A 22,413-nucleotide genomic window follows, 5' to 3' on the forward strand; every position below is an offset into this window, starting at 1 on the left:
GTCCCTTCTCTGTCCCGCTGGCTGGGGATTATGGCTGTGATTCCAGGAGGCTAGAGCTCCTCCATCACCCAGGGTCTGGGGACTTGTGCAGCACAGCAGGTCTAGGGAGGCCGGGACATTTCCATAGAAGAACAGGCACCTTGGTTGGCAGCTCTCAGTGGCACCTTTAAGAATTCATCAGGGTGGTGAATACACCACAGCTCAATCTTAAAAATAAGCACCACTGGCAAAGAACTGAACATGGGCCATACCCACTGCACAACCCACAGATTACCTGGGGCATCTGGCTCCCCATTCCTAGCTGTGGCTCCCATTTTGACCTTGAGATTGTCCCTGAATTCAAGATTTTGGAACCATCTAAAGACACCTTCCCACAACATGTACTTATAAATTCATGTTCTTCACTTGTGTTTCCTACCCTTCAATGTCACTTCTTAGCTCCAAGTGGCACCTTTTTTAAAAATTTATTATTATTGTTGTTGTTGTTTTGGTTTGGTTTTCGAGACAGGGTTTCTCTGTGTAGCTTTGCACCTTTCCTGGATCTCACTCGGTAGACCAGGCTGGCCTTTGCCTGCCTCTGCCTCCCGAGTGCTGGGATTAGAGGCGTGCGCCACCACCGCCCGGTTCAAGTGGCACCTTTGAAGGTCACGTGCTGGCCTCGCACAGCGTCTGTTTCACCCAGGGTCATCAAGCCGGGGTACCCCAAGCACTTGGAGAATGGAGAGGTCAGTTTGCAAGAGAAGAGTAAATAATAATACATACAGGCAGAGAAGCAGAAAGATCGCCATGCCAAAGCTGTACAACAGTGGCCACGGTCCTGGGAAAGATGATGCCAGGTAAGCCCCCTCTGTCACAGGGCAGAGGTTTCCCAGGTGGCTCTACTCCAGGATCTTAAGCAGACCTTGAGGAGAAGTCTGACGTTGGTTGAGACAGAGGATCAGGGATGAGACAGCCAGCCCCGCATCAGCTGGGCTCACTGTTCAGTCCTGCCTTCCCACTGAAGTGTCCTAGTCACTCTCCTAGCCAGAGATCCTCAGAGAGGTGGCCACCCAAGATCCTTCTAGGCGCACAAATTCCTCAGTCACTATTTCAACCTCAAATCTGGAAGTCTGTGGACTCCCCAAAACAGAGCCCTAGACTTAGTGCCCAGCCCCCACCCCAAACTGAGCCCCACCATCTGCCATTCTCCCAAGATGGAGTTGGGAACCTGGCAACCCTGAAAGATCTCTGAGGATATAGAAAACAGTCTTTTTTTTTTTTTTCCACCCTCATCTGTCCCAAGTGCACAAAACAGAGACCCAAGAGTCTCCTCGACACAACCAGCTGCTACAACCTCAGAAGGATGATGACAATTGTGCAAGGAATTCTGGGAAAGAAGGTAATTCAGATGCACTAGTTAGGTACTAGCATGTCTCTGTATGAAAATTCTCAGCAATATTCAGGTGGCTTTGAGGGTCTAAGGCGCACAGCAGAATTTTAAATAAAGATGTGATTCAAGATTTTTTCAATCATCTTAATGCCTCCATTGGACTGACCACACGGTCAGTCTGGTCAGCTGCATGAATGGATCATTAGGAAGATTGGGGGAAGGGTAACAATGGAGGGAGAAACAATCCACTTGGTATTTGCATTTAAATATAGCTTGGGCATTTCATTGATTCGATGCAATTTACTAAGGTTCCACGGTGGCTGGGGAAGGACTACCAGAGTGTGATTACCTGAGTCAGAATGGGTCCAGGAAACGGAGGTCAGCATCTCTTCAGAAAGGACAGAGGTGCCTTCATTGTCACTAGACGACGACGACGCTTGTGGAGGCTGCTGGAGTGGAGCAGAAGGGAGATAGGATTAGGGTGGAGAAGCAGAGAGTCCTCAGAGCCACACTGCATGTCCTCCCCAGCCTGACCCTGCAAATTGACACACTTCAGTGAAAAGCCAGTTACCATAGTGCCTCTCAGGTCTCAGACAGTGAAGGACTGAGTGAGGGCCTTCAGGATGGAGTGGTTTTGAAACTGCTTCTGGGGGACAAGAAGGCCCAGAAATTTGAAAATAGATGCCACAGACATTGTGAGATTATTTGACTCACTACAAAAGCCATTCAGACATCCCCGAGACCATTTTCCTCTACTACAGTTAGTTCTAAAACACTTGTTTGTCTAACTGCCGGAGGTGACGGAGCGTTCACGGCCAGCCTCGGTCCACTGGCTAGCTATAGTGTTCAGGCTGCAAAGTCACTGACTCTCTAGGTCTAGTGCTAAGGACTACCTCAGGTAACTCGCAAGTCAGTGGGTCACAGTTAATAACACTGGACAACAGAAGAGTTGGCACGTGAGACAGACTGCTTAATGATTTCTGCTGGAAGATAATTTTCGGCATCAAGGGCCTTAAGGATGACAAATCAATACATTCTCTAAGAAAAGAATGATATTGTCCTGTGGGGGCCGGTGTGGGCACGTTAGGAGACAGTCGTCACAAGAGTGACTTTCAAACAGGTCCTTGGACCAGCAGCATCTGAGGTCTTTGCTGGAAAGACGGGAATCTTAGCACTGACCGAGGTTCTACAGACAGAATACTGGGAGGGGAGGGTACAGAACGGCGCTTTCACAAACCCCGAGTGCCTCTGATCTTAGATCATTGTTCATCCACTCACACGAAGGCACTGACCCGGTCGTAAAATAAAACTTTACCCTACCCTAATTAACAATTAAAGACAGAACACTGAGGAGGGATTGGAGAGGGAGGAAGGAAAAAGGGAAGGAGGTTCTTCGAAACGCATTACCCACTTGGGAAAACACAAGCATGGTGCCCCAGATGTTATTTCTGTTGGTTAGAGGACTCTGGGAAGACATTTGTTTCTAGCTGGGGTTAGGATGAAGTCAGAGATTGATCATTAAGATGATGACAGTAATAATGAACCTTAAGATTAGAATTGGGGGTGGGGGTGGCAGGGAGATGGTTCAGTGGGCTAATTGCTACTGTGTAAGTCTGGGGCCCTGAGTTCCACACCATGTAAAAAGCCGGAATCTCTATAAAAAGATGGAGGCAGTGGTGGGCTTCTGTGCTCCCAGCCCTCCTATTGAGACATTGGAGGCAGAGAGAGCAGACTTGCCCAGCAGCTCTTAGGCTGGTGAGCCTGGAGTGTACAGCAGAAACAAGAGAGAGCCTGCCTTAAGGTGGCTGGGTGGTGGTATCCTAGGCCTTTAATCCCAGCACTCGGGAGGCAGAGGAAGGAGGATCTCTGTGAGTTCAAGGCCAGCCTGGTATATAGCTCAAGTTCTAGGATAGCCAGGGTTACACAGTGAAACCCTATCTCAAAATAAATAAGTAAAAATAAATAAATAGAGGTGAAAGGCAAGAACCAACTCAAGAAAGATGTTTTCTGATTTCCAATGCATGCATGCACATACACACACTCATGCCCATGCTTGTATACACATGCATCAAATAACTATTTTTTGAAATATTAGAATCAGGGTACTTGATTACTAGCATAGTTGGTAGAGTGCCTGCTCAGTACCTATGGAGCTCTGCTTTGACCCCCAGCACTGTTTAAAACCAGACGTGGTGGCCCACACCTGTAATCCCAGCACTGGGGCAACAGACACAAGAAGACCAGGATTTTAAGGTCATTCTTGGCTACCTATCAAGTTGTAGGCCAGCCTGGAATACATGAGACCCTGTCTCAGATAGATAGATAGATAGATAGATAGATAGATAGATAGATAGATAGATAGATAGACAGATAGATAGATAAAACTATATTGGGATGGGCAAAAATGGGAAATGCTCTAACTTGAGTCTTATTTGAGATAGAGTAACTAGGTTTGGCTGATTTATGAGAAACTTGATGACCTGAGTGAACCAAGGTCCATTCCAACCCCTGAGAGGTGAGATCAAGGGGACCATAGCTTCTAATTCCTGGGTGAAGACTACTCAGCCTATACCCTGGGCTTAGAAATCCATGTCCTCTGAACGTGACTTTTGAAGGTTTCTGTACTCAGTTTACTTTTTAGATTTCACTTTTTATATTTGTAAGTCTGCATTTCCACAAAGGAGACTCTCAGCTGTTTCAGGGATTCACAACTCATGGTCTGGCCAGGAGGAAGAACACAAGAGAAAATATCACCACAGGCACAAGAGTCTGGATGTCACTGCAGCCCTGGGCATTTCTGCAAAGGGACACAATATATATTACCATACCTCAAAGCTCTGACACTTCCTTGGTTTTAACATTATATCTCAGGTTGACTGTGGTGTGCATATGACCTCTCAAAACTGGAACTTATATCCAACTCTCCAATTGGAGAAATGGGACTTTTGTGCTCAATTATTGCTCTTGCTTCTAGAACATGGACATAAGTAGAACATGCCATGTCTTCGTTTCTTTTCTCTTTCTTTCTTTTGTTTTGTTTTGTTTTGTTTTTCGAGACAGGGTTTCTCTGTGTAACAGCCCTAGCTGTCCTGGAACAAGCTTTGTAGACCAGGCTGGCCTTGAACTCACAGAGATCTGCCTACCTCTAATTCCCGAGTGCGGGGATTAAAGGCGTGCGCCGCCGCCGCCGCCGCCGCCGCCGCCGCCGCCACCACCACCCAGCTATGCCTTTATTTCTTGATGTTGGTTAGTAACGATGGGAACCTGATGTCACACCAAGGCTTCAGTTGGAATGTAAAAATCAGAATTAACAATATCTTCTTGCCCAGTGTAACTCTTCCTTCTAGCCATGCATATTGTCGTGAGCAAGGTCAGATCCCCTAAGCCTCACTTTTTATTTTTATATAAAAGAGCATTAGGAAGGATGCGGTAGCTTACTCTTATAATTCTGGGAGGCTGAGGCAGAAGGATTAGCAGATAAAGCATTTGTCACCCAAGCCTGATAAGTTCATTCTTGAGAACCCACATTAAAACCCAGATGTGGTGGCACATATCTATAACCCCAGCACTCCTGCAGGGAGATGGAGGGGCCAAGGGAGTGGATCGACAGTCAGCAACTAGCTGCAGGAACAGAGATATTCCCTCTAAACAATGTGGAAGGAGAGAACTGACTCCCAGGAAGTTGTCCTCTGACCTCTAGACATGTCCCATGACATATATGCCCAACAAACAAATCTTTTTAAAAAACAAAAAGGAGAGACATGGCCTGCCCTGCCTTTGTTGAAACTGAGATAAGAAAACAGAGATGGAGCTGCTGTGGTGCACAGCACACAATCTCACACAGACACGTGGAACTCTACTCTTTATTGAGACCTTGGGTATTAATTAATGACACTGTATTACACCAGCCTTTGAAAACATAAAACTCAAATCTTCCATATGCCCTCAAGACTCTTTAAATGTTTGCAGATATAGCAGATCTGAGGAAAAGACTTGGCATCAACCAAGCCATTCTCCCTAGAAACAGTTCAAGGTAAATTCTTCCCTAAGAATTTTTTTTTCCCAACAAATGTTATCCCTCTGACCACAGCCAGGTATCCAGGTATCTTTCAGCAGCTCCTGAGAGTACAGCTCAGCCTTCAGCAACACCAGCATATACCATGGTGATAATTTATCGCCTCTGCAGTAGTTTAGTCCCAGATGGACCATTTACTAATTTATTTCCATATGTAACTGACAGAGAGATTAATCAGGCTTCCAACTCAGAAACCTGAATTGTGCTCTATTCCCTGAGCAGGCTAACTCTGGACATGAGGAAACCCACGTTTACACAGGAAGCTTTCCTTAAAAGCTGTTGATACATGGCTGCGCGCGCGCGCACACACACACACACACACACACACACACACACACACACACACACACCACACCCCCCCACCTTTCCTGAGACAGCTCACTCCTGTTCACCTGGAGCCTGACTCTTTGATTCTTGTGGGCTTCACACAGCAACAATGTCTGATGTAGCTGTGGGCAGACATGAGCCCAGAAACAAACCAAATGCCACAATCAGCCCCAGTGGCAGCCTCGTGTCCCTCCCTGTTTACAAGGTCGGGGTCTCAGATTTCTGAAACGGAAGACCTCTTTTTGCCACGGCACTGTGCCCAGCTGGCTGGCACAGCAATGCCCAGGCCCTGGAAAGTATGAGCTTTCTTTTTTCCAATCTTTTTAAGGGTCTGAACTTGACTAAACTCCACAGCTGCTGTGTCCTCATGGAGGGGACAGCTAAGGACTGTGGACTGTCCCCCTCGGATCATTTCTTTGGGTTTTAATTTTAACCCAATGGTGCCAGCCTTCAGCAAAGAGTTGACTAATGTTACTACTGTTGAATGATCGTGTTTGCAGAGGGAGCCAGTCCAGATGGAGGAGTCGACTCGCAGTGCATGGTAGAACGCAGAGCCACGTTCTCAAACAGACAGGACCATAGACACTCTGTCAGCTGGGCTCTGATGAACCCTGCCCCTAGGGAAGAGTCCCTTAACACCTCGGATGAATATTCTCTCCTCTGATTCCAGCATGGTCACACCTACCTATAACCCCAGCACTTAAGAGGCAGAGGCAGGAAGATCGTAAATTCAAGGTCAATCTGGACAACGTAGTGAATCACTACCCCAGCAAAAAGAAGAAGAAGAAGAAGAAGAAGAAGAAGAAGAAGAGGAGGAGGAGGAGGAGGAGGAGGAAGAGGAGGAGGAGGAGGAGGAGGAGGAGGAGGAGGAGGAAGAAGAAGAAGAAGAAGAAGAAGAAGAAGAAGAAGAAGAAGAAGAAGAAGAAGAAGAAGAAGAAGGAGAAGAAGAAGGAGGAGAAGAAGAAGGAGAAGAAGAAGAAAAAGAAACAAAAGAAAAAAATGCTCTCTGCTCTCATATGGGGAATTTTGCCCTATGAAGGCCTTTTATCTCTATAGTCTTAGGATTTCATGAAAAGGCGAAAAACAACCAGCCACTTGTTACTATGTTTAGCTAGTGCCAAGCAGTAGGGAATTTATAATTATCTGAACTTGAACAAACGGGTCCAGATGCTTGGTGCTGTGACTGACAGGACCTCAGTGTTCAGTATGTTCTCTTTGATCAAAGAATACAAGCATTTGGAGATGGTCTCATGAAGGATGGCTTTAAGTTTTTTAAGAACTCAGTTAAAAACGAAAGTTTGAAATGCTGATCTAGGCACTGTAAAACCTGCCAAAGCAGGTTAAGGCGGGGCCTTTAAACAGGCTATAAACTGAAGGCCTAATGCTATTGGGGGTTGAATGTACAATGCCCCCCACAGGTGCATGTGTTTGAACATTTGGTCCCCAGCTGGTGGTGCTCTTCTGAGAGGTCATGAGACCCTTAGGAGGTGGGGCCTAGCTGGAGGAAGTGGGTCACTGGGAAGTAAAAGGGAGGCTTGAGGTCAGTAGCCCATTCCTGCTTCTAGCTTGCTCCCTGCTCCCTCTTTCAGGAAGATGTGAGCAGATGAGGAGTCCAGGTTGCAGATTTCCACTATCATGGGACCACCTGCCTTCATGTCTTCCCTGCCACGATGGTCTGTACCTCCTCAAACAATGAGCCAAAATAAATCTCTTTAAGTTCCTTCTTGTTGGGTAGCTGATACCCATGAAGAGAAAAGTAATGCATTCAAAAAGCTTTCTGTGTAACTCAGGATGACCTTGAACTTCTGATTCTCCTGCCTCCTGAGAACCCACTGAGCTGGGGATTACAGGCATGTACATCACTGTACCTGGTTTGTGTCTCCTTATTATGAAAGAGTTAGACCAAAGTGATGTGGATTTTTATTTCAATACCCCAAAAATATTTCCAGATGATTAAAAAAAAAAAAAAAAAAAGTAACCATGCTGCATGCTAGATGGGTCTGCTCTGTCCCTCCCAAACAAAAGTTGAGCTGGTCATCCCAAGTTGTTCTCTGAGACTTTGTTCATTTGTAATCTCTGAGTCCCAGTGAATGAACCCAAGGTTTCCAGGACCCCTCATACCTATTGGCAGAATCTCCTGTGAACTACCAGACCAATGGCATTCAGTCCTTCTGGCGAGTGGTGTCTTGCACCTATCATAAGGAGATGGTTCAGGACCCATGCAGGGCAAATCAGCTTCTGGTCAGCTCTAAAGCCAGGCTGGCATGGAAAGCCCCTACTTCAGTGAGTGCAGGAGTGGACAGAAGGCTCCTACAAGAACCAACCTGCGGGTTGGGGATTTAGCTCAGGGGTAGAGTTCTTGCCTAGCAAGTGCAAGGCCCTGGGTTCGATCCTCAGCTCCCCCCCCCCCAAAAAAAAGAAAGAACCAACCTGCCTATGGTGTGAGCCACCATGGAAAAGTTTCCCCAGGAAAGGCGTAAACTTCCCTTTCCGCCCGGGGTAGCTGAGACAGACGGACGGTGCATGCACACACAGAGCTTTGGTACTCATTCCCTTCAGGAGCACAAGACGGTGAGGCCTATCTGTCCACTGGGATGCTGCTCACTCCAGGCTTCAAATCCCTAGTTTGTAATTCCAAACCTGTCCCAGCTCTCCACACGCCCAGGTGTTCAGAAGCTCAGAGCCCCCCCAGAGGTGGTCTCTTAGCATCTATTCAAATAATTACTATGAGGGATAAAAGGCAGAAGGAGCTCTAGACCATTTCCTGTGAACATAAAAAAAAAAAAAAAAAAAAAAAAAAAAAAACTCTCATATAGACCCAAAGCATTAATACATTACTTCTTTTAAAAGCCCACCTCAGGTCAGAACACTAACCTTCAAATGAATACATTATCTCACATGACTGTCCTGTTTTGCTTTCTCTCCACTGATGCAAGATTAATAAAACTACAGTATAAGGTAAATGCAAGTTTAAGCAGAATAACGAGCACGGAGGAAAATATTTTGACATCAAAAACTCAGTATAAATTAGCTATAACATACTTGAAAGCTCCTGTAACCATAACGTGCACATTGAAATCCATTAGCCTAACACCTGGTCTGCTATTCAAAAGCAGGTTTCCGGCAATGTAAATAAATGGCCATTCCAACACTCCTCCTAAATTACTGTACAATTTGGTCGCAAAGTCGCAAGCTCACAAAGTCTGTCATCTGTGCTTGGCTGCTCTCTAGCCAGCACTGAAGTCATCTCAGGCTACAATGTGGCGGCATAATATAAACACAATGTAAACGCACAAAACCGGCATGAAGGGACCAAGAAGTAACAGGGAGATCAAAGACAAGCCAGGATCCTCCAGGGGGGAACAGGGATATTTTACATAAGCACTCTGAAAAGACAATGGAGCCCCCAACCCCCTGCCCCCTTTAACTGCACCCCTAATTAGCTTTCCTGCTCCCCACCTGATCATTTTTATATCGAAGCAATTTCCACAAGCAGACATTCAAAGAGCTCAGTTGCGATAAACTCAGCAGCTGCTAAGGATTCTGTTGTACCTCGGATCTGCTTAAAGACTCAGCTATTTCCAAACAAGCCTTCTATGCTTGTCCTCCCTCCGAAATATCAGCTTCACTGTCCACGTCCTTCTATGTCACCCACGCCAAGCCATTTTCTTACCTTTGGAACTCACATTGGTTTCCTTAGATGGTATTTACCCAAGCAAGGGCAATGGTTGGACTGGAATCTCGCAACTTTCAACTTTGCTGTCGCGCACAAGGGAAAAGCCGTCACCCTGGACACAACGGCTCAGCTGCGCTCTACCTGCCTGAATCCACCCCTATATTTTAAATTCTTTTACACTTACTTAATATAGTGCGTGCCGCCTGTCCGCTGATGCGATATCAGAAACCTGCAAGCTACTATTTCTGCAACTGTGTCACTGTAGATAGTCTGAAACATGTACGTAGCTGTTGCCATGGAGACAAACACAGCTAGGGTAGAGTGCCACGCTGTGTTAATTCCTTCACCCATGAACCCCAGGGGAATGCTAACATTCACCTCCTTTCTCCTGTCGTCTCACACTGCTTTAATATATATATTTTTTAGTATTATCAAATGATGTACTAAACACACATGGCACACCTGGAAATACGGATGGCTAAAATGAGCCGTGGTACCAACCCAGGCTGCCGGGTGTCTGCTGAAGGTGGTGCCGCTCTGCAGAGGGTCTTTTCACTCACTTCTCCTGGGATGAAAGGAGAACTTTCTTTTCTAATGACATGGGGTGAACCTCTTGTTTCACCTAAAAATGGTGACCCAGGGCTTGCACCAGAATAAAGAAATTACCAGATTTGCCTGTCTGATCAGCTCTGTGACAGGTAGAGGCAGACCTCGCCAACTTTCTTTCCATCAGCGTCAGGGATGGACCCCCAGGGCCATGCCCACACTAAGCAAACACTCCACCACTGACCTACATCCCCATCCCTGAGACCTTGCAAACTTTCTGAAGTAGATTCAAACTAAGAGTTATACTCCTTCTTGACCAGATTGGCACAAACAGGCTCCAAGCACTATCGTCTAATTAGGCAAAAGCAGAAGGCTCTCAACAATGACTTCATTGGTTCCAGTGGGTCTTTGTTCCTAAATCCATGAAAGAAGGGACCAGAGTGACTTACTAAGTGAGGAACTGGAGCCCTGTCACCCAAAACAACAGACTAGAGTGGTCCTGCGATCTGAGTGTTCCCATTTGCTTAGGTTCATTTCCCTGTCCTTACCAATGCTCAGCCCTGTGGAGAAAAAGCCAAACACTTTCATTATACCTAGAAGCCAAAATGGGCATTGAGCTGCCTTCCTATTATTCAAATGGGCCAGTTGCTTTAAATATTGGGGTTATTCTCATCACGGTAGACAAAAATAAGCTGTTGAAAATCTTAATTACATCCTATCCCTTGGGCTAGTTAATAATATTCAATCTAGATGAAAATGGCCACATTTTAGATTTGCATGCTGATGCGCCTCACTTGAATACCATTTCCTCACTAAACAATCAATTGGAGGCTTTAAGAGCGCAGCTCCCTGACCCTGAACTGGCATATTTGAAAGAAACTACTACTTTATCGGCAGGGATTATGGCAAAATGATCCCATAAAAGATGAGCAAATTTTCCCATTACTTTCCTAAATTGAATCATTCTTGGCTGTTTACTATGATAATAATGATCAACTCATCCCTAAGATAAAAGCAAAACAGAAAATAGATACATACACCTTACCAGTTAAAGGAATATGTCATTTTTAAAAAGCAATCTGGAGATGATGTTGGGAGAAAGGGTATGGGGAGGTGGCTCACTGGTAAAAGCACTTTCTACACGAGCCTGAAAACCCAAGGCTGACCCCCAGAACTCACAGAGAAAGACGTGATAGTGCACATCTGTAAGGCTGCACTCCTACAGGGAGATGGGGGACGGAAACAGAAGAATCACCCGGAAGCTCACAGCCCAGCTGGCCTGGAGCGGTGAAATGGCAGAAACAAGAGAAATCCTGCCTCCAAACGAGGTAGACGTCACGAGTCAATGACTGGGAATTGTCCTCTGACCTCCATGTCCTGCAGTCCCTCTTCCTCTAACCTCACCAAGCATCTTCACCTAGGATACCGGATGTGACCATGACCGGGGTTCCACGAACTAGTTAGGTCTTCCCTGACCTAATCTGATGCCTTCTCCATAGCCATCCAGCCCCAAGTGCAGCAACCAGGCAGCTGGTAGTCAAAGACTTAAAATAGCCACAGTAACACTATTTACGGGGGGAGAGACACCCAGTGTCAGAGCAAATGGTTTGGGGTTACCTGGGGCTGCTGGGTGAGGCTCAACTCTTCTTTGTCCTTACTCATCCATTCTCATCACCTAAGGGTCAGGGAATAGGGCTCAGCCTTTGGCTGAGTTCAGCACCCCACCCACCCAGCCAAGCAAATCAGATTCTGTCTGCTCTTGATTTCAATCCCTTTCTTTCCCAGGATTCCCAGTCTCCGGACCAACACCAATCCTCAGGGAGGGGCTTGGGGCCCTGGAACTGGGAAGGTGAAGGGAAGGATGACAGCAATGAATCAGTCAAGCTCCCAAAGAGATGTCATTTTAGGTTTATATTGCAAACCAGTGGCTCTCAACCTTCCTAATGCTACCACCCTTTAATACAGTTCCTCATGTTGTGGTGACCTCCAACCATAAAATTATTTTTGTTGCTACTTCATAACTGTAATTTTCCTACTGTTACGAATTTTAATGTCAGTATGTGATATGTGACCCCGTGAAAGAGTTGTTAGATGCCCTCCAAAGGGGTCGCAACCCACAGGTTGTGAACTGCTGTTGTAGACGATGTCAGAAATGTCTTAGTTTTAAAGATTAATATTTCCTCATATGGACATACCGCATTTTGCTTGCTAATTTATCTGTCAGTAGACATTTATGTTGCTCCCACATTTTCACTATTATGAACCATGCTGCTATGAATATGGGTACGTAAATATCTTACTGATACCCTGCTTTCAGTTATTTGGGATATACACCAGAAACAAAATTGATATAACAAATCTATTTTTAATTTTTTGAACAATCATTATCGTGTTTTCCATGGCAGCTGTACCATTTTTATATCCTCATCAACAATGCATAAGGGCTCCAATTTGTCCATACCCTCTCCACTATTTGATCACTATTTGATAGTATCTGTTCTCTGGAGTTTTGTTCCATTAATAGTAGCCCATCCTAATGGGGGTGAGGTAGTATTAACAGTTTTGATCTGAATTTCCCTATTTATGTCTTTTCCCGTGTTTATTGGCTACTTACATATCTAAGAAGAAATGTCTACTCATGCACTAGGTCCATATTTTTATATGTATGTGTTGTGTGTGTGCTCACATGTGCAGGTCAGAGGACAAGTAGGAGTTGTGGGTCTTGGGGGATGCAACTCAGTTCATCAGGCTTGCAGGCAGAAGTCTCTCCCCGCTGAATGATCTCACTAGCTACTAGTTTCATTTTTGAATCAGATTATTTGTTGTGGTTGCTGAGTTTAGAGAGGTCTCTCTATATTCTGTGTATTTTCCCCTCTTCATATGCTCTGCAGGTATGTCCCTGTCTGTAATGTGAATCTTAAAAGGTCTTATTAATAGAAAACCTGGAGCTAGACATTGGGGTGAAAGCTGAAAGATCAGAGAGACAGAAAAAGCCAGCCATGTTCTTACCTCTATGAAATCCTCAGCCTCAAGAGAGAAACTTCCTGCTTACTCATGCCTTATATACCTTTCTGTGCCCTGCCATCTTCCTTCCTGGGATTAAAGGCGTGTGTCACCACTGTCTTGCCTCTAGGTCTAATCTAGTGGCTGGCTCTGTCCTCTGATCTCCAGATAAATTTACTAGAGTACACAATATAGTGGGGTACAGAATATATCACCACACCCATCCTGTGGGTGACTTCTGACTTGGTTGCTTCTTTTCTATACTCATGGCTACCAGATCATGAAAAGCCCATTTCTTTATGACTTGGGTTGTTCACTTCCTCTCGCTACATTGCCCTGGGCCTCAACTATCAACTGGATTTGGCTACGCCATCTTTGTGTGGCAAGCATTCACTCTTCTTAGACGATCACAGAGTTGTCTCTGGGTCAGCCAAGCCCATGAAGCAGCAGAGTTATGGTTATGGGCAACATTCTGGGAAGAAATACATGATGCTGGTGGGGGAACCAGGTGTCTTCCCAAGGATACCCCAATCAAGGTCAGTCACTGGATCCTCCACGACAATATAGACTGCAGAAAAGAACCAAGAGTCAAGCTCTTGAGTCAGCCTCTTAGAAATACATCTCAGGACTTGGCTGGATCGTGATTCTCTCCACACCGATAGAGACAGAGATGTGTTCCCAGAATTTATGAAATAGTAAGGGGTGTGGATGAGTCACTCTGAGGGGAAAGACCCCGCAAGTGACTCCTAAGCCTTCCCTTTTCCACTAACCTTCCCCCAAGGTTTCTCTCATTCCTTGTGGGCCACCAGGATCTCAGCCACACTTGTTATAGTGCAGAATGGCCTGACTCCCATGGTTTCCTCCTCTTCTGATTCACATCTAATATGCCAGGGGTTGAGAAACCAAATGATGGAGCTGATTAGAATTTTGTCTGGGGGAAAAAAAAAAAAAGATGAATCTGGGCCTGAGAAGTGTCTCTGAGCACACAAGTGGGGAGTTTTGGCTGCTACCAACTCTAGGTCATTAGCCTAAAGCCGGCCTCTTAATATGAAATTAGCCTACACTTTTTTCATTTTGGTGTTTTGAGACGGTTTCTCAGTGTAGCCCTGGCTGTCCTGGAATTCACTCTGTAGACCAGTCTGGCCTCGAACATGGAGATCGGCCTGCCTCTGTCTCCCAAGGGCTGGGATTAAATGCATGTGCCACCTACACCCAGCGAAATGGGATACACCTTTAAGCCTTTTGGATGGTCTCTACCTGCCAATGTCTTTTTTGTTTTGTTGTTTTTGTTTGTTTTTTTTCTCCTCTTGTCTAAAGAGGCATTTGTTTGTGGGCACACCAAGTTGTTTTTAAATTTTAGCTTTTGCTTAAATTTTGAGCTAAATTCATTTTTTTTTTCCTTAGACACCAACAACGACAGCAAAACCACTCAAATGCAAAGTGGATTTCTAGTGAATTGGTTCATAGGAAAACCCACAAGAGAGCTGCTTTTGAGGGATCTATTCCATCTAAGTTTTATTTTGAGGACTGTGAAGACTGTCACGAAAGGTAAAATTTAGTCACACTAGACTACACACACTCTGATGTCACTGATGTCTCTCCTTTGGTGGTAGCACAGGAAAGTCACGGCTGTGGTCTGGCTGCCACTAGGGAGGACACGTTGCTTCCTCTGGCCATTTCTTTTCACCATGAAGGCAACTTATGGAGAAGGCCAGGCAATGAGTCACCAGCAAGCTCGCAATGTAAACCAACTGTGTTAGTTAGACTACTTGAGGAGTTGTGTTTTGTGTTGTTTATTTATTTATTATTTATGGTTTTTGAAGCTTTTGTGGGTGAGATTCTGTGTGTATGCAGATGCATGTGTTCATGGGTGTGCAGAGGTACATATGTGTGCAGGTACACAAGCACATGTGTATGTGTACATATGGAGGGCAGCCTCAGGTGTCCTTGCAGCCCTGTCTGTCTTGATTTTTTTTTTTTTTTTTTTTTTTGAGAACAGGTCTCTCACTGGGATTTAGGGGCTCACTGACTTGGTTAGCCTGGATGACTAACAGGCTCTAGGGATCATCATCTCCTCTCTAGTGGTTTCTTTGTGTAATAGCCCTGGCTGTTCTGGAACTCTTTATGTAGACCAGGCTGGCCTTGAACTCACAGAGATCCACCTGCTTCCCAAGTGCTGGGATTAAAGATATGCGCCATAGTGATGGGAATCTTACAAGCTTGAGGAGCAACCTGGTTCCCATAGTTCCTTCTTGTTCTGACTCACATCTAATATGTCAGGGGCTGGTCCTTGATCCCATCAAAAGCAAGAGGGAAAGAGAATGTGAACAACTTGCTCCTTCCTTTTCAAGGCATAATCTGGAGGCTGTACCCAATGCCTCCCACATCCATCCATCAGACAGGAAGTGAAAAATCACTCAGCCATTCCAGTAGTTGGCTACTTAAAGCTCAAACAGAAAAGGCAGGGGCCACCCACAGAGATCAACTAACAGTAAGTACATCACGTCTGTATTTCAAAGGTAGAATGAGGGCTGGGGATGGAGCTCAGTGGATAGAGTGCTTGCCTGGCATGCGCAATGTCCTGGGCTCCCTCCTCAGCTTTGCATGAATTAGGCACGGTGGTGCACACCTGTAATCCCAGCACTGGAGAGGTGGAGAAAGGAGGGACAGAAGATCGAGCTCATCTTTGACCACACAGTGAATTCAAGGCCAGCCTGGACTATCCGAGAACCTGTCTCAGAACGCGCGCGCGCGCACACACACACACACACACACACACACACACACACACACACACACAAGTAAAAGCTCACAAATAGAGACAATAAGCACCAAACGCAGGAGTATGGTCCAATGGGCACCAGGAGCAATGGGAATGGGTGCAGGACACTGCAAGGATGGTTCATTATATCTTCCCCTTTCCCTTGTTAACAATATTTGAGGCAGAGGCTAGAAAGATGGCTCCGAGGTTAAATGCACTCACGTTGCTCTTGCAGAGGGCCCCAGGCTTCGTTCCTGGCATCCATACAGGAGCTCACAACTTTCTGTAACTCTAGTTCCAGGAGATCTGATACCCTCTTCTAACCTCTTCCGGCACTAGGCATGTGCGTGGTTCAAAGACATATATGCAGTACAACGCTCATACACAGAAAATAAAAATAAATCTTAAATATTTGAGATGTGCACAAGAACATGTTGAGGTCTGACTAAGTTGCATAGCAGTTACATGGGTGCTCTGCCTTTTCTGTGTTAGAAAGACCACATTATTCATTCATTCATTCATTCATTCATTCATTTATGGTTTTTTGAGACAGGATTTCTCTGTGTAGCTTTGCGCCTTTCCTGGATCTCACTCTGTAGCCCAGGCTGGCCTCGAACTCACAGAGATCTGCCTGCCTCTGCCTCCCGAGTGCTGGGATTAAAGGCATATGCCACCACTGCCCAGCAAAAGACCACATTTTAAAACGTTGTAAAATTTAGCATTATCTCCACTGCCCTCCTGCAACTCAGTACATTGTCAAAACGTATTCCATCAAGTGGAAACACACTTGAACTCTCTGAAATGAGTGCCTCTGATTCCTTAGCAGGTCTGTGTCTCTGGCAGTACCCAAGACTGCTACATGTTACCATGGGCAAGGACTTGGATTTGAAGATAGTGTATGAATAATACATATAAAGACATGGCCTATGGAGAGGGGGCCTAAGGAGAGTAGTGCCTCACAAGAGAGCATCCCAAGGTCGAAGAAGCCCCCAGAGCTGCCAGTGACCCAATGAAACCATCACCGGGTCTAGCTTGCAGTCAAGGTTACATTTACTGTGTCCATGCCTCTGGTTATGCTAAATAGACCCATTCAGGCTCACTTCCTCTGAACCTTAGGAAAACTCATCCGATAAAAGCCTCCTTTTATTCCTTCTAACATGCTCAGAAATCTACCCAGCATGATGGTTGGTCTTCATTGTCAATTTGACTGGATTTAGAATCACCATGGAAACACACATCTGGGCATATAGCTATGAGGGTATTTCCAGAAAGGTTTAACTGAAAAGGGATGACCTACCCTGAATAAGAGTGGCACCACTCCATGGGCTGGGGTCCCAGACTGACTGACTAAAAAGGAGAGAAAGCTGAGCACCAGCATCCACCTCTCTGTTTGCTGACTATGGATGCTATGTGACCAGCCGCCTCACATTCCTGCTGTCACACCTGTGCCCACCATCATGCCTTCTCCAGTATAACGGATTATATTCTCAAATCATGAGCCACACTAAACCTTCCTTTCCCTAAGTTCCTTTCATGAGGTATTTTGTCAAAGGTCAAGAAAAGCAATTAAGACAGCCAGCAAGAAACAAAGCATAAACAGCAACCACAAATTAAACTCAACTTCCAGTAGCAAGAAAATGGAGTTGCAGCTGGTAGGTGGTGGTGCACACCTTTAATCCCAGCACTCAGAAGACAGGGATAGGTGAATCTCTGAGTTCAAGGTCAGCCTGGTCTACAGAGTGAGTTCCAACACAGCCAGAGTTACACAGAGAAACCCTGTCTCAAAAACCAAAGAAGGAATGAGAAGCTGTATTTCTAGACCCATATTTGAGTAGGCTGAGAGGGTGTGGCATGTTCTGACACTACCCTCTAGGAACACATGGTTGTTTCCTCATCCAACAACTCAGCCATGGTCCTGCCCATCAGGGGAGGTCACCAAGACAGCCAGCATCCTCTTTCCTTTCATGGTTGACACGTGCTACTATGGGTCTATCTTATTGAAAATTAGCTAAGAACCCTCAGTAACACTGTTTCCTCAATATTAGCAAAATGTAAATGAACCACAATGATTAGAGAGAGAGAGAGAAACCCATACAGCCAGTTTCTATCTGAACACAGAACACCATTTCTTAAAAAAATAATAATAAACCACCACCACCAACATTTATGAACATTTTCTTCATCTCGCACATTCAGTTAGTATACAGTTGGCATTTTCAAAATGCAAACCTGATGTGGTTTTGGAATTCATTGAAGCACATTGGAAGACATCTGAGTGGCGGGGGGGGTGGGGAGGGGAGGGGAGTTCTAGCCATATGCTGCTGGTGCATGGATTTGAATATTTGAAAGGTAATCTAGAAAAGAGACTGCTTCTGTTCTCCTTATTAACAGCGGTCATTCATAGCAACCGCACGTCTTATAGATAGAGCTGCTTCCCCCTGTGTGGGACAATAGCAGGAGGAAGTCAGGGGCTGGCCTCCCATCGCAGCCTGGCTAGTTCAAGTACCAGTCTAGCTAGACCTCTGGACAGGTAACTCGGAAGCTCTCCTCATCACTGCTAAGGGAAGACCAATGGCTCTGCCCACACTGGGTGCATTCACATAGAAGAGATTTTCCTAGAACATCTTCAAGTTTGGTGAACACAGAGAGAAAGCTGCAGGACCAACTCACAATGGCTGCCTCCCAAAAGACCAGCAGCACTGTGAAATCAATCATCTCTCCTCTCACGCCCATCGGATTCACTGCTTGCTTTCTGTTTATCTGAACAGCCACAGAGGAAGTGAGCAGAGCCAAGCCCACGGCAGGGACTCTTGCCCCTGGCCCTGACACTTGTTTTCACCCTGAGAGGGATGGGAGGAACCCCTGTCACAGAGCTAGGATGGTTCCCTGACAGAGCTCATCAGCCTTGTTCATTCTGTCCCTGGGCCAGGCCTCTAACTGGGTCATTCCGTCAGAGAACACACAAAAGAGTATGGTCATGTGCGTGGCTAATCCGTTTACGTGCTTGCAGAGGACACTGACTCACATAAGACCAAACTCCATGGTATTATGCTGGCTCACTCACCACGCCACATGTCAGAGACCCAAACCAACATAAGTACAGGCTGGCAACGTCACCAAAAAGGAGTGCCAACACTAAGCACTTTGCTTCCTATGCTTTGGGAAAGGAACTGAATATAGACTCATGACAGAGATGAACAAGTTGACCACCATACTGATTAGGAGGAAGAATGCTGGGGAATGTCTTTCTGTACGCTATGAATACATGTTGTTCCCATTGGTTAATAAATAAGCTGCTTTGGCCTATGGCAAGGCAGCTTAGAGGCAGGCAGGAAATCCCAGGAGAGAGATGGGTCTGGAGAGACACCAGCCTGCTGTCCCAGGAGCAACATGCCAGCAGACCAGTAGAGCTGCCACGGAATATGTGGCAAAACATAGATGAATAGAAATGGGTTAATTTAAGATATAAGAGCTAGCTAGCAAGAGGCCTGTCATGGGCCATGCAGTTTGTAAATAATATTAAGCCTCTGAATGATTATTTTATAAGTGACTGCAGGACCGCAGGGCCAGGCAGGACCGGAGAAACATCTGGCTATGGAAGAATGTGACATAGCATTGGTTTTTGGATCTGATTTGGCCACAGATCTCAGTGGGCAAACACCTCCATCAGCTCAGTACACAGAAACGTGCGCTCATCCCTGAAGTATGAAAGAGAACCATTCCAGGACCATGGCTCCATATGAGAAGGCTGGCATGTCAGCTTTGGTCTTGTCCAGTCACCGAGGTTACTACACCGTTCCTCTTGACCCCATCCCACATCGGAAACTAACCAGAACCTCAGGTCCAGAAGAAGTCTGGGAGCTGTGGCTTCACAGAGACCCTCTTTTTGGTGTGGCATTTTCCTAAGATGACACATGAGAATGCTACCCCTCCTACTAAAGTATACTCTTTCTAATAGCATCTATAGCCAGGGGCCCATGTGACTTCTCCTCTGACCCCAATTCGTCCAACTACTGGTCCAGAGCCCCTCTCTTGCACCCAAGTTCTCTAAGAGCTCCTGAAGCAGACAATGAACCCGTGGTGAAGCTCCCACTTCCTCGCCAGGATAGCAGCATCTGGGATCTGGCATGATCTCCATCGCAGGCAGTGAAAGCCAACATAAGGTGTGGGGAAGATGTGTGACGCATGAATGAGCTCCCTACGGGTTTCGGCCCACTAGGTTGTGATAGCCAGATCTCGTCTCTGCAGCCCAACAGAGCATGGCCAAGGCTGTTTTTGCTGTGACGGTGGTGTTGGCTGAGGTCTAGGCCATCTAACCAAGCACTATCCCCAAACCCATCTGCCTCAAGCGGCCTGGGCAGCGGCTGTTGCAGCAGCCAGGGAGGTGACCCCAGAAGGCCTCCCTCAGAGCACAGTGGTGAAGATCTGAAGCATACCAGCCCACAGCCAGCTCATGTGGAATTCCAGGGTGGTAAGGTAAGAAGGTGCAGGGCAAGAGAAAGAACTATCAAGTTGCCCCACCAGTGGAAAAAAGACGGCAGTGACAAATGAGGGCCGCCTTCTGTGACAGTGCTTAGCAAGCCAGGAAACCCTTGAGAAATCTGAGAATTTGACCACATCTAGAAACCAAGGCTCAATAATCACTCCAGAGTGGAGCAAATGCTTTGCCAAAAAGGTCTTTCTATTGGATTATAAACCACACATCACCTTGTCTTAACTTTACTGTAAGGGCAAGTTCTAAACACATGCTGAAAGAGATCAACTCTAACTTTATTTATGTCAGGCTGCTGACAGACACAAATAATGGGATGTCTGTGGCTAAGTCAGAAATTGCAAGGAAGGGCCAATACCTTGCCAGTGTCTCTGCTCCCAGTAATCGGTGAATAGTATAACACATACCTAAGGTTGTCCTCTGACCCCACATGCTCGCTGTGGGACACACACACACACACACACACACACACACACACACACACACACCACACACCCTCATTCATTCACATGAATGTTCGCCTGCATACATCCATACACCCACACACAAAGCTACGCTAGCATATAGTGACGTGAACCTGGAATCACACATTCAAGAATAGCTTTCGAAAGCATTTAGATAATGAAGCTGAAGCAACCTACCTGTGAAACAAGAAATATATTATAATCCCATTTTATCAGTAAGCAGTGTAGTGAGCTGTAGACTCAAATCCCTCAGGTGTTAATAACAGTTGAGTCAGAATTAGAACTGTAAGACTCTGGGCTCTGTACCCAGGCCATGGAGCTGTGCACTTCATCTGGGGAGGGTAAGGTAAGAAAGAAGATGCTGCCTGATCCTAGCATGAACCAGCCAGTTCCACAGAATACCTGTTTATTACGATAGTCAGTATTTCCACATGTCCTCAAAGGCAACCAGCCTTCCTATGACTGGGTCCATAAAAGACCTACGAAAAGATGATGGACACTTGTTCAGGTGGATGTCTAAGTGTGCAGATCAAAGCATAGACCCCTCTGTAGAGGGCAGGCTATTATGAGATGTGTGCACAGAGCAGGCAGGACCATGATGGGTCAGGCTTGGTGTATCTGAAACACTCTGCTACAGGAAAGTGAATCTTTTCTGAGAACACTGAAGAAAGACAGTCTGGAAATTTCACAGAGCCCAGAATAACAGCTTCTGGCTGCACCTTCTAGTCTACACAACCCCAGGGACATTCTGCTCACATGGACAGGCAAGATGGTCTTGGAAGTCACTCTCATAGAAAAACAGAAGGGCCAGGCTGAGTAGAGATTGTGAACATCACCCTACGCTACTCTCAGGGAAAATAACAAGGCAACTGAAGCCAGCCAAGATCCTAAGTGCAAACTTCAGGCAGCCTCCAAGGCTTTTGATGCCCAAAGCTCCAGGTAACTAACTCTAAACTAGCACTTCTCAGACAGTCATGAGCCCGCAGATCACCCTCAGGCCCTGGGAGAGGCAAGTTCTGCTTCAGCAGGGCTCAGACAGAGCAGAGACCATGCAGCTCTAACAAGCGGCAGGGGATGCCACTGCTGTTGGCCGGTGGACCACACTCTGAGAAGCAAAATCTACAGCATCACAATATCAGGGCTCCTACGACTCCAGGCTTTTCCCGCCTTCCATATGACAGGCTTTATCCATGGCAAAGAACAAAACCATCACTGTAGGTGGGCTGCACCATGAGATAACACATCCTCCAAAACATCCCACCAGCGTTTACATCCTCCACTATCCACAACCGCCGCATTTACCATTCTCTGTCTTTCCCCCATCTAGTTCTCTGGATTGCTCTGGGCCACCTTCCCAGGCCTCCTTGCTTTTTCTAGATGGAGCCACATCATAGTTGCTGTCTCCTCTACCTCAAGAACCGTTCTCTGAACACCCACTGACTACTGTTCTTCCTTGCCTTCAGTGGGAAGCCACGCCTGGCCCTCTGTTCTGCAGCACAGCACCCCCTTCCGTTGCCTGCACCCCACCTCTCCTTCTCCACAGCACCTGAAGATTCTGTATTATTTTGTCCAGCATCCTACTTCCACCCCTTCTTCCCATTTCACCACCAAGAGGACCAAGCATTCTGTGTCTCGTTGACTGCTAAATTCATGCCTGGTTCCTCAATGACACATAAATATATGTTGAATGAAGAACGAAC

General features: G+C 46.2%; 1 protein-coding gene across 3 annotated transcripts in view; it reads right to left on the reverse strand.

The window, feature by feature from the left end:
• The window catches only part of Foxn3 (forkhead box N3), a 383,817-nt gene that overhangs the window by 265,639 nt on the left and 95,765 nt on the right, over positions 1-22,413 (reverse strand). The window contains exons 1-2 of one of the 3 annotated variants that reach the window (XM_036206016.1): positions 9,445-9,509; positions 1,719-1,818 (exon numbers count right to left, since the gene is read on the reverse strand). The gene's annotated coding sequence lies outside the window, so the exon portion shown is untranslated. Of the gene's footprint in view, positions 1-1,718; positions 1,819-9,444; positions 9,510-22,413 lie in introns of those variants that run through there. The other 2 variants (XM_036206015.1, XM_036206014.1) reach the window with 2 other exon arrangements.

This window comes from Onychomys torridus, chromosome 14, assembly GCF_903995425.1.
Source record: "Onychomys torridus chromosome 14, mOncTor1.1, whole genome shotgun sequence".
Lineage (NCBI taxonomy): Eukaryota > Metazoa > Chordata > Mammalia > Rodentia > Cricetidae > Onychomys > Onychomys torridus.